This window comes from Mustela erminea, chromosome 13 (assembly GCF_009829155.1).
Source record: "Mustela erminea isolate mMusErm1 chromosome 13, mMusErm1.Pri, whole genome shotgun sequence".
Classification (NCBI taxonomy): domain Eukaryota; kingdom Metazoa; phylum Chordata; class Mammalia; order Carnivora; family Mustelidae; genus Mustela; species Mustela erminea.
Window position 1 is genome coordinate 73,958,411 of NC_045626.1, and position 19,873 is coordinate 73,978,283.

Genomic DNA, 19,873 nt, shown 5'->3' on the forward strand with positions numbered 1-19,873 from the left:
CAGAAATAGGAACAAACCTCAAGGTGATACAAGAATGACCAGAACTTGGGAAACATGGGATTGATACGTTAGATCCACAAAGCACAAGCTACGGGTGGATTCAAGTCACACCTCCTGCGTGGGCACAGGGGTTCGACTTTGCTTCTCCAGTCCTCAGGGTCCTAATATGGAAAACAGGAACAAGAAGAGTTTCCACCTCCTGGAGCCACCATAAGAACTACGTGAACTATCAGTGTCTGGGGTATCCCAGGGGCTGGAGAGACGTCAGCATTGTTACTGGTCATCCCCATGGCTCTGCAAACAAACTGAGCCTTACAGAGGGGACAGGACATGCTTGAGCTCACAGGCTAGGAAGACCAGGGCTTGCCCTCTGAACCTCTGTCTTCAACTGCACACAAGTCCCTCCTACCCAGTCAAGAGGCCCAACCCAAGGCTGCCCCACCCAGGCTGAGAAGTCCTTTCCCGAAAGTGAGCCAGACCTGAACCAGCCAGGGATTGGCTGATGCCCTGCCAGACGATAGGGCCTCCAGGAGCTGCCAAAATTCCCTGAGGTCCAGCCTAGCAAGGGAGGCGCAGGGGGGCAGGGGGAGGGCTGACAGAAAGGCAGGAGCCCAGCACAGTGCTTTCCACATAGGCTATTTTATCTGGTCATCACTATTATTCACCCTCCTCGTTGTGATTTTCACCCAGATTTTCTTTGGGACACACCAGTCATTCATCGGACAAATATTTACTGAGCACACCTGCTGTATGTCAGGCACTGTTCTGGGGACAGGACAGTGAACTAGACAAAGTCCCTGCCCTCCTGAGGGTTCTAGTCCCATAGGGGAGACAGACATTAGAGAAAAAATACATAATTTTCAGACTGCAGAGGGGCAGGTGTGGGGGGGAATGGTCTTGGGGAGGGCTGTCCTCCACCTCTGCCCTCATCCTCTGTCACCTGTGGGACAACTACCTCCTCCCTGTCCTCCAGGCTTCCTGCCTCAACCTGAAGTAATTCTCTGCTAGGCAGCCAGAAGAATCTCTTTAAAACCCAAACCCACATCCTATCACGAAGGGCCTCCACGCTTACCATCAACCCCATGTTAGCCTGCACTGTACCTCCTGCCCAGCTTCCTCTGCTCCTTTGGTTCTTCTAACATTTCCAACTTGCTCCTATCTTAGGGCCTTTGCACTTGTCAGTTCTTCTGCCCAGAACCCTTCCTCCCACCCAGGCTCTTCAGATAGCCCTTTTGTTGCCTTCAGGTCACTTCAGCTCTAAGTTAATTTCCTCAGAGTCATTCCCTTATTCCCATCTAAAACAGATATTGGGGTGCCTGGGTGGCTCAGTCGGTTAAGCATCTGATTCTTGATTTCAGCTCAGGTCAAGGTCTCAGGGTTGTGAGATAAGCCCTACATCGGGCTCATGCTGGGCATGGAGGCTGCATAAGATTCGCTTCCTCCCTCTCCCTCTGCCCTGCCCCCACTCTCCCCCAATTCTCAAAAAAATAAGTAAGTAAAATAAAAATTAAATAAAACTGCCTGTCTTATTAATGGGACCGTGAACCTGCTTCCTTCCCCACTAGAATGTCTGGTCCATAAAGGCACTGAATCCAGTCATATCCTTAATACAGAGGTGCCTGGGACAGAGCAGGTGCTCAACAAATAGTTGCATGGATGGATGAATGGATGCATGGATGGATGGATGGATGGAGGCTTGGATGCATGGATGGATGGATGGATGCATGGATGGAGCCATGGATGCATGGATGGAGGCATGGATGGATGAGGAGTAAGCAGGTGGGTGAATGGATGTATGCACACATGGGTACATGGATGGATGGGTGAAAGGGCAGAAGGATGAATGGGTAGATGGGTGGATATATGGATGCATGATGTATACACTGAAGGACAGAGAGATGGCGGGTAAATTAAAGGGGGTGAATGGATAGATGGATAGTTGGATGGATAGGTAGGTGGAAGGATGGAAGAATGGATGGATGGATCAATGGACGGATGGGTAGATGGGTCAGTGGATAGGGAAAAAATAGATGCGTAAAAAGAAGGATGGATAGAAGAAGGAATGGAAAAGTAGATGGAGGGCAAATGGAAGAATTAATGGAGGACCACATCCTTCAGTGGTTCCGACCATGTGTTCATGAGTACAGGGTCCTGAATTCAAATCTCTCATGAATATGGTTGTCTGAAATGGGCGAAAGTATGGTTTTCTGAATAGGTGAAATGAAATAAAGCATGTAAAGCATTTAGTGAATGCTCAATGAACATTAATCATATTATTTTAGCTATCATTAAGTGCTGTAATATATATCTAGGTGGTTCACATTTTGGTTGATTTTGGTGGGGTGTTTGATGTATGTGTGTGTTTTGCTTGTGTTCTACAACGAATCTGGATTGTTTTTGCAATAAGAATCGCCCTCTACAATAACTCTATATTGTTTTTGTAATAAGAACCACCCACACAGTTACACTTCGAGCTTAGCATTTCTCTCTAGCATCATCTTGGGTTTCCGGCCCGGTCCAGCCGCCTACTTTACAGCTACCCCCTCACACTAGACACACTCTGGAAGCAGAAATCCCTCAGGATCGTGCTCCCCGCGGGAGCACTGTCCAAGAAACCCATCTGGAGACCGTGGATCGTGAAGGGCACAGCCAGGTCAAGGAGATGCCCAGGTCATAGCCCAAGCCAGCAGCACACGAGGCTCCTCAACACTGCCTCCCCCCAGACTCCTCGCTCTGTGGTCCAGCCCCCCAAAAATACAGTTTCTGGTGGCGCATTCAGTACCACATCCCACAAGAGCCAGATGACACATTCGCAAGTTTGGGAGACATCTGGGAGGTGCCATGCCATTGGGAGGACAATATTTGATCTGGAGAACCCCAGGAGTACCCCCAGGATTCAGCAGCCATCCTTCAGAGCAGCTGAGGTGGCTGAATGGAACCTGGGGCACCACTAATGGGAGGCAATGGACAATGCAAACAAGTCATGGGTTTCAGGATCAGCCCCAGGGACAGGCGCTCCCAATTATGAGTGTTGGGCTGGGTCACTGGCCTCACATACAAACAGCCCCTCCGAGCCCACCAGTGGTGGCCTATCATTGATTGCTTACTGCATGCTGGATGGCTTATCACACAGTCAAGGGTGTGGAGCCCTGGGTAAACATCCTCTCAAGCAGGGAGCCCCTGCGTGGCTGAGTTGGTTGAGCTTCCGACTCTTGATTTCGGCTCAGCTTCCGACTCTTGATTTCGGCTCAGCTTATAATCCCAGGGTCGTGGGATCGAGCCCTGCGTCAGGCTCCGTGCTCAGCACAGAGTCGGCTTAGGATTCTCTCTCTCCCTCCGTCCCTCCACTGGCTCACACATGTTCTCGCTCTCTAAAATAAATAACAAAAGTGGGGGGGGGGGGGGGAGAAAGACCTCCAAGCAATGTGGAATCAGATGGCAAGATAGGAGTGCTATTAGCAACTGCAGTGACAGTTCCCCATGAGGATTCACTGTGATGATCACAGTAAGCACTTGATCAGTGTTTCTGTTACAAATGTTCCAAATGACGATAACCGGGAGAGGGCCCTGACTGTGAACATGGCCCTGCCAGCAGCCTTCACATATTGTGCCACAACCACCTTCTAAGGAGAGACCTCCTATTAGCCCCATTTTACAGACAAGGAAACTGAGGGTGGGTCAAGTTGCCTAACTCACCCAGGTTCCCAGAGCAAGTCAGGAGCTATATCATGTGCCTCCATGGGTATCGCCAACCCTAGACTCACCTCTGAAAACCAGGTTCCACTAACCCCTTCCTGTCTCTAGCCCTCTGGGTCCCACTGACGTCCAGGTGACTTCCAAGTTTTCAGCCCTTCTTAGAGGTCGATAGCTGACCCTGCCCTTCGTTCCAGGGGGAGCTGAGCCCAGCCTCAGATCCCAGCCAAAGCTAGGGGAGGAGGAGGAAGGGTGCCCGGTGAGCTCATCTTACAGGGGGCCACTTCCAGCACCCTGGGACCATCCAGCTGCTGTAACTTGGACAACACCCAGGCCTCCGCGGAGACAGGAAACGTCCCTGAGTGATAAGTATCAGGACTGGCTTGTAAGAGCATCCAGAACACTTTGTGTGGGCCAACACACCCAGCCCAAGCTCCACCCTGAGCCCCCATCTCTGACCTGAAAGGGAGCAGCATGGGGCACTTCGCGGAGGAGGTGGTCTGGGGGCCCCCCGAGCCTAATGTCCAAATTCACCAGTGGCATACCCCAACATTCCTGGAAAGGGGCTCACTGCTCAACAGCAGAAAAAAAATACACACATATATAAAATGATAGCTAGCAGAGACTATGCATTTGCTGTTCGCCATGCACCTCTAATCCCTGCCCTACATTAACTCACTGAATCCTCAGGCAGCCGCCCTTTGCAGAGAAGTGGAGGCTCAGAGAGGGGACATGACCTGCATAAGGTCACACAGTTAGGAGGTCCCAGAGCCAGGACTGGAACCAAGTCAGCTGAGAATTAAGCCAACAGTCTGAAACCCAAGACAAGGTGCCAACATCTTTCAGTAGTCGGTACGTATGCACAGTGTGACCAAAAAGTCTAGAAATCATACTTCAAAACATTGCCACTGGTTATCTTTAGAAGTTTAAGAGTTAAGTTTAAGCTTAAGAGTTTATTCTCCTCCTTTTGGATTATCCATATTTCTAAATGCTCCACAATGAGAAAAAAAGTATTGTATTATAATGTAAATGTATATAATGTAAGGGTATTATAACAAGGACAAAGAGAGGATAAAAATTAAATGAAACAAGAGTCACTTAACAAGTAGTAATCTCAAGCCACTACATGCCAGGTGTGGAGGGGACAGCCGAATAAGGCAGAACGACTCACCAAAGGTAATTACGAAGGTATGAGAACACTCCAGTACTCCAGGAGAGGCATGCACCCGGGGGGAGGGGGCTTACCTAACAGCACCACCCAACCTCCCAACAGGACAGAACGGACAGCAACTCCCTTTCTATCCCATGGTCACCCAGTGACCTCGCTGAGACCTTCCCACCAACCTCAGAGGCAGGCATTAGCATCCCCATTTCACAGGTGTGAACACTGAGGCTGAGAAGGGAAGCCACTCCTGTGGTTGTGGACCCAAATGCCAGGGCCACATGGCTCCAAACCTGGGCAGTGTCTTCAGGCTGCTGCCGCCGCCCATGGAAGAGCCACCTTTTGAGGGTGACTCAGGCCTCAGAATAGGAACTGGGTGACACACCAGAGAGCCCCTGTGGAAGCCCAGGTGACCCCAATGAAAGCCAGGGCAGATGGCTCACACTTGGGCTGCTGGGTCAACCAGCATGCTGGGCATTCCAAAAAACCCTTTTCCAACAAACTGCCACTTTTAGCGAACCGGACTAAGGAAAAGCAGAGGGGCTATGATTAAGGCACATGGACAAAGGCGATCCTGGGAGGCTTGAGGGCCTCCTTTCCGGGACTCGTACCGACACACAGTCATCAGGCACCTGTCGCCTCTCCAAGATGGTGGTCTGCTAGTTGCCAATTAGCATCCCCAAATATCGGGAGCACCATGGGAACCAGTTTGGCTGCAAAGTTGACAGAAGGGGGACCGGAAGAATGGGACGCCTGGCTTCCCATTAGAGCCCTGAGCCCACCATTCTCTGCTTCCTCGTCTCGCTCCCCTGAGAGGGCAGGAGTCCACATCCCAAGCAGCCCCAGCCCCGAGCACAGACCCTGGTACACAGTGAGTGCTTAATCAATAACAAAGATGAAAAGGATCAACTGTCCCAAGGGAGGAAAGGAAGCACTGCAATGGGAATTCTCAAGGGAGAGAAGGTATTTCCCACAGGGCCAGCAGAAGATGGGGAGAAGGCATCAGGCCACCTCGAGCATTATTATAGGAAGTCTGGGTTTGCAGATGGCAGGCCTGAGTTCAAATCCGACCTCTGCCACTTCTGCCTCAAACTGAGCAAGTAAGAAGCTTCTGGGAGCGACCCATCCAGTTGCCCTTCCCTGGTAAAAGAGGCCCAGAGAGGGGTAGGGGCTCATTCAAGGACACATAGCAGAGTAGCTGGTGTTAGAACCAAGTCCTGACTTCTGGCCCAGAACTTGTTCTCTGACACTCTGTGTTCTCTCCCATGACCTAGGATCCCTTCACATGCCAAGTACAGTCCCAGGAGGGCAGGTGGTCAGTTCCAGAAACAAAGGCAAAAGTTTCCAGGCTGGGACCTAAAATGAAAGAGATGATCGTGGGCAGCTTCCCAGGCCAAAGGGCCCTGGGAGATCCACCCCCAGCAACAGCCGGCCCAGGGCCCAGGGCTGCGCTCTGCGGGCACAGCGCCCACCAAGGCCCAGGCTTCGCGTCCGGGCAGGTCTGCCGGCGCCAGTTCACACACTTACCTCAGGGTCCCCAGTGTGCCTGCTGGCATCCCCTTCTGCCAAGAGCCCTGCACACCCTGAGTTTCCTTCCCCCCAGCAGTGTCTCACCGCCCCCTGGGTAAACAGGCAGGTCCCAGAAAGGGCTTTCGTCACCGAGGACACAAAACAAAAAAGAAAAGAACTATAAACACTTGGCTAGGAGCTGCAGACTGACCCGGAGCCTTTGAAAATACAGCTGGGTCCCCCACGGGCGGGACACCACCGATGACACTCACACACAAAGGGGCTCCAGGGCTCCTTGCCTGCCACTAGCTGTGAGGTGGGGTGGGGGGCAGTGCTCGGGCTCTCAGAGGCTTGGCTTCCTCATCTGTAAAATGGGAACGACACTAACACCTGTCTCTACAGGGTGAAGAAGGGATCCCGCTAAGGATGAGATAAAATAAAGCACAAACCCACGTGTCCATCCAAGGAGCTGGAATATACGAAGCAGTCAATCCAAGCTAACTCTCATTTCTTATTATAGTGTCTGTTACTATTTCTGCCGCTACCACAAGTGAGAAAGATTCATATCGTGATTTACAAAGCAAGTCCTTGGTGTATCTTACGCACTTTGGTTTTAAAGACCCCCAGGTGATCTTATATGGGGAAGGGTTCCCATCTTGCAAATGCCTAGCAAGTGCAAGGAGCTTTATATGGTTACCTCACCCCGTCCCACAAGGACCCCACAGGGAAAACCCTAGCATCTTCTTTCTGCAGATGAGAACTGAGGCTCGCGCAGAGGCCAAGTCACTTGCCCAAAGTCACACAGCAATGATGTGAGGGAGAGAGGACAGACAGCCAGGAAGGTCCAGCTCTGTCCTGCTTTACCCCCGGGGGAGGCAGCAGGGGGAGGGGGTCAGGACCCACGTGCTGTGGTCAGGCTGCCTAGACCTGCATTCACCCTTCCCCGCAGGGACCCTGGGCATGCAACTCCCTCTCTGAGCCTCTTCTGTCAAATGGGGACATGAGAATCACAAGAAACACAGATGAGCACAATGCCTAGGAGAGAACGAATACTCCCTACTTCTTGGTTTTATTTCACTATAAATAACAGCAATGTTCTCAAAAGCTAAGTCTCAGCCAGTGGAAGAAAGGCAGCCTCACTCATCAACCCCAAACTTCTTTTTTTTTTCCCCCAAGATTTTATTCTTTATTTTTAAAGAGAGGGAGAGGGGAGGGAGAGCATGCATAAGCAGGGGGAGGGCGCCAGGGGGAGAAGGAGAGGGAGAGAATCCCAAGTAGGCTCCCCACTGAGCATAGAGCCCAATGTGAGGCTTGAGCTCACAACCCTGAGATCGTGACCTGAGCCAAAACCAGGAGTCAGACACTTAACTGACTGAGCCACCTGGGTGCCTCAGCCTGCAACTTCTGAAGGCACAGAGGCCCGGGCAGAAGACCACCAGGTTCACACAGGTCAAAAAGGCTCTCCTTTCTTGCCTCCAGTGACATCCTGGCTCATCTAAGACTCACCAGATGGATGAGGAAATGCTTAGAGAGGTAAAGCGACCTGCCTGGGGTCACACAGGAATCCCATGCGTGGGGCACACCAGAATCTCTACCAAGCCCACCTAGCTTCCTTCAGGAACCCACTCCTGACACCCAGAAGAATCCCATTTGCCCCAGCACAGAACTGGGCAGGAACACATGAAGGAGTGACTGAGTGACCTCCACCCCTCGTGCCTAGCTTGGGTGGCCTCACAACCATGGGCTTCTGAAACCCATGAGCCCTCCCACCACCGGCAGTGGGAGCATTCCTGAAATGCAGGGCTTCCAGGGCTCCTCCCTGGCTGGACTGGAGCCCCGGTTTGAGAGTGCAGAGCGGTCGATAAAGGCAGCTGGTCCCTCCCCAGCAGGTAATGCGTGCCCTGGGGGAGAGAATGTCATAGAAACAGGGACCCATTAACAGACAGCCCTCTAGCCACAGCAGAGGGGGGCAGAGCACCTGCTCAGAAGCTGAGGTCAAGAAGCATCCCTCTCCTCACGCCTTTTCCCAAGGCCCTGTGGGTTCCCAGGAGCAGAAGGAACCCCCCTGGGCTTTTGCAGACTAATAATAATACAAGACAGTAATGAAGAGAATGCTGACACACACATTCATTAGCACGTGCTATGTATTAGCCCAGTTAACGAGGCAGACGCTAGTATTCCTCCCAGTTTACAGACAGGAAACTAAGGCACCAAGGTTTAACTGCCTGGTCCAGAGTCAAACCCAGTGTTGGCGCAGGGATTTGAACCCAGGCAGTCTGAATACATATTCCCACAGGGTACTGGGAATATCCAGTTCTGCAGAATTCCATGTTCCACCCCAGTCACACTCACAGGCACCAGCAGTTGGTGCCTGCCAAGAGCTGCAGAGCCTGACCAACGGTCACAAGCATGAACCCTATGGCCACTCTACAGACAGGAAAACCGAGGCTTGAGGGGTAATTAGGAGAGTGGACAGTCATATGACCCACAGCGACAGAGCTGGGATTTGAATGTAAATCTGACTCCTCCCCAGCCTCCCCCTGGCCTCACTGTGCTCCCCCGCTGGGCTTTACCAGCTGCGGGTACCATAGCCTGAGCAACTGGAAACTGAATCCAAAGCAAAAATCAGTCAAGGGGCACCTGGGCGGTACAGTTGGAAAAGTGTTCGATTTTTGATTTTGGTTCAGAGTCATGGGATCAAGCCCCACATCCGGCTCCACACTCAGCATGGAGCCTGCTTAAGACTCTCTCCCTGTCCCTCTGCCCCTCCCCGCCATGCTCTCTCTCTCAAATAAATCTTTTTTTGAAAAAAAAAGTCAACCAAGATAATGGTGCCTCACCTTCACACTTCACATCACAGACACAAAACACCTGCTGGCTCCATATCATGTTTGGGCTTCACAGCAGCTCTGCCTGAAAGGGCACATTATTCCCATTTCCCAGGTAGGAAAACCACGGCTCACACAGGTGAACTGCCTGTTCTGGGTTATCAGCTCTAACCAGGTCTCCTTATGCAGAAAGAGCCCTCCTCTGATGGGTCCCACACAAATCAGGCTCCATGATGCTCAAAGCCCTCTCCGGGTGGACCCTCCACCCAGACTTCATCCTGCCCCCACCCGAAACCTGATTGTGACAGGGTGTATTACTGCTCAGGAAACACAGACTCCCTCCCTCACAGCCTCCACTGGGAGAGTATATGTTCTTCTGCTGGGCTCGGCCATGTGACTTGCTTTAACCATCAGAGAGCAGAAGGAACACCACTGCCTGAGTTCCTGGTAGAGATTTTCTGAGGCACCACGGGACCCCACTGAGCTCCTGAGCATCCACTATCCATCACAGAAAAGCGGCTGCCCAACAGCCTGGGTATCAAGATGAAGGTATGTGGGGCAGACACACACCCAACTCAAAGCTTGATGTCCAGGCTGCTCCCCAAAACCCAGTCAAGTTCAGCTGAGTCATCTGCTGACCCGGCAACATGAAACAAATGGTTTGCCATTAAAGCCCACTGCAACTTGGCCAATGCTTGTTACACAGTATTATCATAGGTAAACCGGGCAGATACAAAGCCACCTATCCCTAGAGGGAAGCAGGTGGGCTTGTATGTACAATGGGCAAATACCTTCCAGGACATGGCCCCCAGCAGGCTGGGTTCCGACCCAAGGGCTGCAAAGGGTGCTGCCTGCAGGAACTATCACCCTCCCTATGGTCACGCCAAATGCTACCCCACAGCCACCTGTAAGGCAAAGCCATTCACTGCCCCCTCCCCAACCCCAAAATATACCAGCAGGCTCTCTCTCCCACAGCCTCAGGAGGAATGTGAAATGTTCAACAGCTCAGGAGGGAAATGGGTCAGGCTAGATCCACATCCCAAACCCCCTTTACTCCAACACCTCCACATCCTGGAATCCACCCTCCAACTGGAATGCAAGACGCGTGCAAACACACAGAACAGGGATGTCTATTACACTGCTGTGTGTCACGGCAAAAAGCATGCCACTCGATGCCCACCCACAGGGGATCTGTTCAATAACCAAGAGCACCTTCAGGCATTGGGGTATTAATTCAGCTTTTTAAAGGGTAGGGTCAGTCAACACATTCTGAAACAGGAAAGAATCCAAATCTATTTTTAATGTATGTGTGAAATTCTGTTTTATCACCACTGTTAAAAGAATATGTCTACACAGACGGATTCATCTGTTGATTCCATGACTGTTTGCAGAGCAAACAAGTGAAGACAGACAGGGTTTCTGCTTCTCAGAGCATAAAGTCTAGAGGTGGAGGAGGTGGAAGGTAGTGACTCCACTACAACATGTAACGAGAGTGGTAACCACCATTGCACACGGAGCACTGGCCACCTGCCGGGCCCTTCTCCTTCACTCTGCACAGCAATCCTCAGAAGGAAGACCCTCGATTCACCTCTGGTCACTAATGAGGAAACTGGGGCTCAGAGAGGTTAAATCACCTGCCCAGGGTCACACAGTGGCAAAACCAAGATTCAATGCCTTCCACATGGCTCCAGAATGAACATAAAAATAACTGGCACACCTGGTGGCTCTGTCAGTTAAGCAGCTGCCTTCAGCTCAGGTCATGATCCCAGGGTCCTGGGATCGAGACCCACATCGGGCTCCCTGCTCAGCAGGAAGCCTGCTTCTCCCTCTCCCACTCCCCTGCTTGTGTTCCCCCTCTCTCCGTCAGATAAATTTGAAAAAAATGTTTAAAAATTAAAAAAAAACTTAGATAAATAGAATGTGACAAGGGCTGATGCGGGAAGACTCACTTGTCACTTAAAATACTATCATGTTTCCATCTTTGAAGTACTTGGTATGTTACATGTTACTCTCACAATACAAATATATATAGTGTACATGTGTGTACCACTTCTGACTTAGGGATGTAAATATCCCAAGATGACGCTCTGGGGACATATTTAAATTCTTAACAGAGACAAGGCTATAGAACATTTCAAAGGTCATCTAACTGAGCAATTAAGTGACAGAGCAGTGGTATGGAGCAGAAGTTAATCCATGATAATCTGCATACCTGTCTCCCTTGACCTCCCCGCCACTTTTTTCCTCCCATCCAACTGACCAGATTCCTGAGGAGTGGATTCCTCAGAGCAGAGGCTCTTTTGAATTGCCCATATATGATGCTCAATAAAATATTCATCATATGAAGGGAAAGGGGTGTGTGTGTGTGTGTGTGTGTGTGTCCCTCAAATGAAACAGTGTGCTTCTAAATGATAGGAGTTTGAACAGTGGGAGTGGATAGGATTCCTAGAGCCTCGGCTTCATAAACTCCAAAACCCACTGTCCCCCTAACAGGAATCACCCAAGTTTGTTGTGAAAATTAAAAAAAAAAAAAAGAGAGAGAGAGAGAGAGAGTTTAGCCTAGAGTCTGGCACATATGGGGGGTTCAGCAAACAGCTGGTATTCTGATGTGTTCTCTGCTTTACAGTCTCTCCAACCATCCCACTTTACAGAGGAAGAAACTGAGGTTTTAAGAGGGACAAGGCTTATCTGGGGGTCACAGTCCTATCTGCCTCAGTGAGTGGGGTAAGGAATACTGAACTCCTAGACAGAGATCTTCCTGCTCTCTTCTTTTTTTAATTTATTCATTTGAGACAGAGAAAGAGAAAGAGCATGAATGGGGGGGGCATAGAGGGAGAGAGAAAGAAGCAGACTCCCCACTGAGCAGAGAGCCCAACATGAAGCTCTGGCCCAGGACCCCAGGATCATGACCTGAGCAGAAGGCAGAAGCTTAATCAACTGAGCCACCCAGGCACCCCTTCCTGCCCTCTTTTATATCCCAAACCTGGCAAAAAAGTTTCCTGCTTGGGCATTTAGAGAGTCACAAAACCTGGCAAAAAAGTTTCCTGCTTGGGCATTTAGAGAGTCACAAAACCTGGCAAAAAAGTTTCCTGCTTGGGCATTTAGAGTGACACAAAGTGAATGTTCACACAAAGTGAAGAGAATTTTTATTCCTGATGATCTTTCATTCATTCAGCACACTCTGTGTTCTGGGCATACCACCAATAAGTATGCGGTTCTCCAGTTAAGCTATGCTTTCGCCCAGGCTGCTCCTTCTGCTGGAATGTCTTCCCCTTGCCTCCTACTCATCCTTCAGGACTCAGCTCAAGTGCCACCTGTGGCTGCCCAGCCCCCCCCCCCCACACACCCCCAACACCAGGTTGGGAGAGGTGCCTGAAACACATCTGATGACAAGCCAAAATGATAATTACCACACCCATGACTTAGTGAGCGCAGACCAGTGCACACACGGTGCCTGGCACTTCTGTGTACTGCTTCCCTGAACTCGTGTAACGACCCTTTGAGCGAGGGGGAGAAGCACACTGTGAGCCCATTTTACAGATGAGGAAGTTGAGTCTCAAACCAAGTACGATACCCGAAACCACAGCCAGGAAAGGTATGCTCTCTCTTTTCTATCCCTGTCTCCTCCTGGAAGCCTCCCTGGGTTTATTTACCCTGCTGCACCCTGGTTCAGCCACACCAGCCTGAGGTCTATTGACTCCACCTTACAGATTCCAAACATCCACAAGCTGCAAGTTGGAAGGAAGTTTAAATCCCTGCTCTGCCCCATTACAGAGTCCTGCATCTGTGAAATGGGAATAATGAGCCCCATGTGCAAGTGTGGCATCCCAAGGATGTGGATGTTTATGACCATCCCTGGGCAGGTAGCGCAGGGGCGCTCAGCAAGGTCTGCTGAATTGGATGGAATACTGGCATGATCTTCAAGCCACCTCCCTCAAGGGAGGGGAGATCCCTCCTCCCAAGAGACTGCTCTGTCTCCAGAAGGGTCTTCAACCACATGGCTCCCTAAATATCATACTGACCAATGTCCATATGCAAGTTCAGACAACAACCTCTCATCCGGATGTTTCTAGCAACCCCCCCTGGCCTCTGAGCCTCCTAAGAGTAAGACAAGCTTTCCAAAACACACATCTGACCCTCTCTCACAGAGAAACTTCCACGGCACCCCACAGCCCTGGAATAAAGTCCTAACCCCCGCGAATGGTTGACCTGGCCCTGGCCAGCGTCTCCTGCCAACACCCCACGCTCCCTCCTGTAATCAGGCCATTCTGTTCTCTTTTTCTGGCTCGCAACACCATCCTCTCCCCCTGGCAAGCTCTCCAAGAAACTAAAGCCCCGATCCCCACCTTTCCCCCTGCCAGAAGGGAGGCATCACAGCCTCTGCCCCATTACCAGAGTGCTCCCCTCTAGACAACTGCCTTCTTTCACCAGGCTTTACCCCTCAACGCTGTGACTGCTGGCCTCCTCTTGAACACAATGTCTTGAAATATTTATTGCATAGCACACACACATGAATGAATGAATGAATGAAGCACATCTAAAATACTCCTTGGGAGTTCTTTTTCTGAATTGGTCAGAGATGTGTTCTGGAGATGCCGTGAGGGAAGATATGCTCAAGGCCAGACAGTGGGCTGTTCCACTGTCAAGGTCAGGCTTGAATGAAAGCCCCCAGGACCTCCGAGTGTGTCTGTGTGTGTGGGGGGGGGGGTCCCTCTACCCTCAGAATCTGGGGTGAGGGCTGCAACCCCAACATCAAGAATGAGCCTTGATGGCAGCCTCAGTGGACTGCCAGAATGTAATGCCAGGAGGACAGAGCCTACATTGTCCTGTGTCTGCCACATAGTAGGTGCTCAAGACACACACAGGCTGATTGAATGAGCGTGCTCATTCACGCCGCTGAACCATGTGTCCAGACCCCGTGGTGGAAGCCTGCCCTTCTCTCAGGTTAACTGCACCCTTGTCAAGCATACAAATCTTTTAAAAAACGATTCCCCTTCCAACCACCAAGCCCGGAGCTAGTGCCCGCACCGCTCCCTTGGGAACTGTCCCAGGGATGAGATGCCAGGGTCTGGAGGTGAATGCATGTTTGTCCAGGAGGCTCCGTGGATTAGGAAAAGGAAAGCTGAGCCAAGGGAGAAGCCTGGTCGAAATGCCCTGGTTACTGATTAGCCAAACCCCAGAGCTTCTCTCTTGCAAGGAGGATCAGAGGGGCCATAAACCCCTCAGGAGGAAAGCTCGAGTTAAATAGCTCTCTAATCCTGCAGTTTAAAAAGAAATCGAGTTGCCTTGCTGGAGCTTCCCTGGGATACTGGAAGGGAAGTGCAGGGGATGGACCTAGGAAAGAAGGCGCCACAGAAGGAGGGCCCACTAATATTTACAGAGTCCCTACCTGTTTTATCACATCTATTAATCCTGCCAGCCACCCAGAAGAGGGAGCACTCTGACCCCCCAATCCCACCCCACTTGGCCCCGAGGAGAGACCGGGCTCAGAGAGGTGAAGTGTTTTCCCCAAGGTCACAAAGAAGCTACAAAGCAAAGAGCTCTTTCTTTGTGCAACAGGTACAGCCCTTTCCCTTCCAAAAGGTAATGGCTGCTCCTGGCTAGAGAAAGTTCAGCCCTGGCCGGCAGGAATCCCAGGCCATCTAAGGCGGCGCGCGGAGGTCACACACCCCGCTACAAGACGAGAGCAGGACTTCAGGGCGCGGCGCCCCGGCTCCGAAGCGTGTGTGTTCTAGGAGGGTGTGGAAAGGTCAGGGCTCGGGTAGGGGTCAGCGGGCTACTTCCCCTCCCGAGGGCCCCGCCTGTAGCCCGGAGCGGCGCCGCCAAGGCGATGAGGGCCCTCCAAGCCTGCCCGGGAACGGGGGCGGGGGGGGGGGGGTACCGAACGTTAATCCCATCAGGGCGCATTAGGCCTGGGAAGGCGCGCGGAGGGGAGCGAAGGCCCGGCGGGGAGAGCAAGTCTGGAGCCCCGGCGCCCGAGGGGCCCCGCGCGCTGCTCTCCACCACCCCCGCTGCCCGCAGGATCCACTCACCCCGGGCCCGGCCTCGCCGGGCACCGCCGCTTCCCAGTGCCCACCTCCGGGCCTCCAACCCGCAGGGATGTCCAGATCCTAGCCGCTCCAGGCTGGGTACCCGATCTCCCGCGATCCCCCAGCTCCCGGCCACCAGATCTCCTCTCGGAATCCATTGCCAAGGCTCGGCCAAGCGGGGGGGGGGGTGGGCGGGGGCGGGGGAGGAACAAGGGGTAGGGATCCGACTAGCTCCCAGTCTCCAGTCACCGACCCCCGCCACCCCCAGGCTGGAGATGGAGTGGGACCTCAGGCCGCCGGTGCCCGATCCACTCCTGGGATCGACTCCCAAGTCTTCAGCCTGGTGGTGCGGGCTCCACTGGCTGCCCTGTGTGGGATCTTCCCGCGGGATCCACTCGCAAGTCTCGGAAGACAGATCCCCAGTCTCCTAAATCGGGATCTCCCGTCCACGCAGACCCAGAGCCGTGGGAGATCCACCGGGTCCCCACCTCTTCCTCGGCCAACTTTGCCAACTTTTCTCCCGGGGCCTCAGCTGAGCAGAAACTTGGCGTCCATCTCCCACCGTCGCCTCCCCAGCCCCTTCGCGGGCCGGGCGCTGGGGACAAACAGCCCGCCCCCACAGCCGGCGGCCACCGCACAACCTACCCTGCAGCCGCCGCCGCCTGCCCGCGCCGCGCCGCCACCTGCCCGCAGCCCGCGGCACCTGCCCGCGCCGCCGCGGCCCCGCGCAGCCTAGCCTGCTGGGGGCGGGGCCTCGGGCGGGGAAGCGCCCCCGTCACCATGGGAACCGCGGCCGTCAGCGCCTGCGCGGAAGGACCCGGGGCGGAGTGCGGCGAGGCGGAGTGCGGCCGGCCGGACCCGCGGGCGCCGCAGGTTCCTAGGCTTGGGGACTCTCGGGGGCGGTCAGAGGTCGCGAGCGCGGTTGCGGGGCAGGGGTTGGGGGCGAGCACTCCTCCCGGAAGTGCTCTGGGTCTGCAAGGCCGACCCCGCAGCTCGCGACTCGGAACGTGCTCGTGGTACCGCATTCCCGGGACCACCCGGAGACCTCGGTCGGGATCCCCCCGCAAAGCGCGCCGGCCTGCCGTGGGGCCTACGCTCCCGAGAGCCTAAGGCAGCCCGGGAACTCAGGAGGCTCTGGGTAAACCTTCGGCCATTGAATCGTCCTGGCTGAGGTCGCCCGCCTAGGAGCAGAGGGGAATGTGCGCGAGGCGCTGGCGCCCCCTCGCGGCCTGCAGGGGTCACTGCACCGCGGAGCCCGCGGGCGTGGCGGGAAGCTACAGTGGAGGCGAGGCGGAGTGGGGCACGGCTGCTTCCTTTGGGTTGCGGTGGGGGGCTAGGGGTATGAAGACTTTGGAACAAGTTGAGAGACTTGTAGGAAGTCGCCCCTAAACAAGAAAATGCCCGTGTTGCTATCTTTCACTCGTTTACATGCCATCCCTCTTTATTAAGCACCTACTGTAGGCTGGTCCTGAGCACCCAGTGATAGTAGGTGCAGCTAGCAATATCTGGGCTCTTGTGGAATTTACAGACATTCAAAAAATAATTGCACAAATAAATCAAATTGCACTGGTGACACAGACTCCCGAGGAAATGCACTGGGCGTGAATAACTGGAGGTCCTAAAATCATAAGCATTTATTGTAAGTCAGACCTCAGAAGAGGTAAAGAGACAGCAGACATCACATTGTGGCTTTGGGAGAATTGGTGGGAAGCTCTCTCGCCCCCTCTTTCTCTTGATTTGTTGGTGTCTGTGTGTAAGGGAGGGTACACCTGTTGCAGGAGTTCTTTCCATCTGCACAACAGTCCTTTGAAGTGAGGACCACTGCCAACCCCATTTTACCATGGAGTAGCCTAAGGCTCCCTAACTGACTCGAAATGGTGAGGTAGAGGCCTCGTGCCGTCTTACACTGTAGGATAGTCTCCTTTATCATCTGGATGTCTTCAGCACAATCATCAAGGACCCAACTCAGTGATTTTTAAATATGACTGCCACCCCTAGGGACAGGAGACAGAGAATGGTTGCATTGAAAGTTTAAATCTGTCAAAATCCATGCTTCAGCACAGCTTTTACAAGACAGCTGTATGTTCTGGAAGCAAAGGCAAATCATTGGTTCTTGTCTGCTCCCTTCTCTAAAGCTCCTGGAAGCAGAGACACAGTCCCTTTTGTTCACTCCTGATTCCCAGTGCCTAGAGCAGGTCTTGGCACATAGCAAGCATTCAATAAATACTGAGGGCGATAAATATTGGGTTAAATGCATGAATGACCAACAGCAGTGTATCATCCACCCTCTCTCTTCTCTAATCTTATAGGAACTCCCTGTCTCTCCCTGGCAAATCTCAATTAACCGGAATGTGTGGACTGAGGGTTCTGTTTAACCAAATATTGTGTGTTTCACCAGAGGAGAGAAGACAATCCTCCTTCTGCCACCACCCACAGAAACCCCAAACCCAGGCGTATCCCCAGCTCTGACCAGCCCTCCCCAAATCTTTGCCCCAAGAGGTGCCCAGCCCCAGTCCAGCGCCAGCCCTCCTGCATCTGTCAAGCTTTGAGGGAATCTCAGAAGTGACAAACTACAATTCCCAGGGTGCTCCTGGCCTCAAGAGGGGGAGGACTTCCTGGTTCAGCCCCTCAGTCGATTTCCCCCGCATTCCTGTATCCTCCCATCCAGGTGAGAGGCTGCCAGCCAGCACACACCCAGAGATTATACCCTGACCAAAGAGGTGTCAGATTGTGCATTGTTTCCAGAGCCAACACTCTCACCCCTCCCAGCTCTGGCTTTTTTCTTCCTGGGGATTGAGGACAATGCCACCCCGGGACTTTCCCAGAACCCTTTCTCTGTGATCTGCATCCTTCTCCAGGGACTCTGTCGTGATACGGCAGCTCTATCCAATAGAATGTTCTGCAATGATGGAGATGTTTTACACCTATACTGTCCAACATTAGCCACAGTTGACTACTGAGCACTTGAAATGCTGCCAGTGGGACTGAGAATCTGAATTTTAAATTGTATTTAATTTTAATTAATTTAAATCTAAAGAGCCACATGTGGCTACGGCTACCATACTGCACAGAATCATTCTAGAACTCACACACTCCTTTGCAAAGACCATATTCATGCATTTTCATTAGTTCATACTTACCCATTTTTGTTTCTCTTGTAATTTGCCTGCTTCTTGAGGATGACATGGGCCAGTATATTCTTTGAAATGTTTTCCCTTACCACCAGGCCTTTGCCCATGCTGTGGCCTAGGTCTGGAACACTTCACGCTTCACCTGCCCATCATCTGTAACAACTACATATCCTTCAGATCTTTAACCTCATTTCCCCTGAGAAGCCACCTCTGATTACCATCCCTGACTACCATACTGTGGCATCTGAGTATTCCACCCATCAGCAATCACACCGTAGCACCCAGTTCCCGGCCTTGCTTTCTAGACTGTGAGCTCCTTGGGAGCAAAGGCTAGCACAAAGTTGGCACTCAGTGAATATCCATGGAATTCAGTGTTGAATAACTGGTTTCCCGTGACACGATCCAGCACCCGGCTCGGCAACAATACTAATGAAAACTGGCATATGTTGAGCCAAGTACTTGGCCTGTGCTATCTCATTAAGCACCACAACAATCCTATTAAGGATCCTCTGTCATTATCTTCCGTTTACAGACTCAGCATCTGAAGCTCAGAGAGGTTAAGTAAATCTCTCGAGGTCACACAGCTGTAGTATCTCAGTCTGGGTTCCCTAGAAAACAGAGCCTGAGGCAAAAGTCACCAGCTCCTGCTTTACTGGGGGATGGAATCCCAGCCCCACCAAAGTGGAGGAAAGGGACTCTGAGGCAGGGAAAGAGTGTGAGCTGACACAACACATGCTCCAGGAAACACAGCCGGGAGTCCCAGAACGCAGGGCATCTCCAGAGAAGCCACGTGAACAATGGCAGGGTTGGAAGGCAAGAACTTCCTCTGCTCCACAGCCCAGCTCCTGTCCCCCATTAATCACGGGTGGGTCCAGCTGCTTCTCGCTTCTGGCTTGTGTCACCTGTGTCTTCTGGCAGCCACGAGGGAAGCCAGTTCTGGAAGAAGAGGCACCAGCATCTCCTGCTGCCAAGGGTCTGGTCCCGTCAGCTGGGATGACAGCTGGGGATCTGAGGGAAGTTGGTCGAGCCCTCAGGTCATGTCACTGCAGGCTGAGCAGGCCCAGTGGCTGCAGCAAGTGACCCGGGCCATCTGCAGGGGGAGGCGAGCCAAGGCTGGAGCCAGGCCAGTGCAGCTCAATGGCTGGGAAGGACCCAGCTGAGCGCACCTGAAAAGGGGCATCTGTCAAGCCTGAGACCACTGGTAAACATCACAACTGGGACTCAGATCCAGTTTGGACCAACTCCAAGCCATTCGGCAAATACTGATGGAAAGAAACAAAATGAAGAACTGGATGACTGAGTGAGTGGAAAAGTCCCTAGCTGTGATCTACTCCAGATGCCCCCATTTTACAGGTAGAGAAACTGAGTTCCAGAGAGGTGGAGTTGCCCTGACCAAGGTCACACTAAGTGCAAGTGCCAGAGCTGGGACTTGAGCCCAGGCTTCAGGCCTCACTCATGTTTCCCGGACTTAAGTGCCTGGACCGTCATGCTTTATCCAGCACCAGCGGCCATGTGCTCATT

At 52.6% G+C, this 19,873-nt stretch overlaps 1 protein-coding gene across 4 annotated transcripts in view; it reads right to left on the reverse strand.

Annotated features, from left to right (window-relative positions):
• The window catches only part of KIAA1671 (KIAA1671 ortholog), a 183,996-nt gene extending 168,099 nt beyond the window's left edge, over positions 1-15,897 (reverse strand). For 2 of the 4 annotated variants that reach the window (XM_032309857.1, XM_032309858.1), the window contains exon 1: positions 15,710-15,854. The gene's annotated coding sequence lies outside the window, so the exon portion shown is untranslated. The other 2 variants (XM_032309855.1, XM_032309859.1) reach the window with 2 other exon arrangements.
• Positions 15,898-19,873: the final 3,976 nt, after the last annotated feature.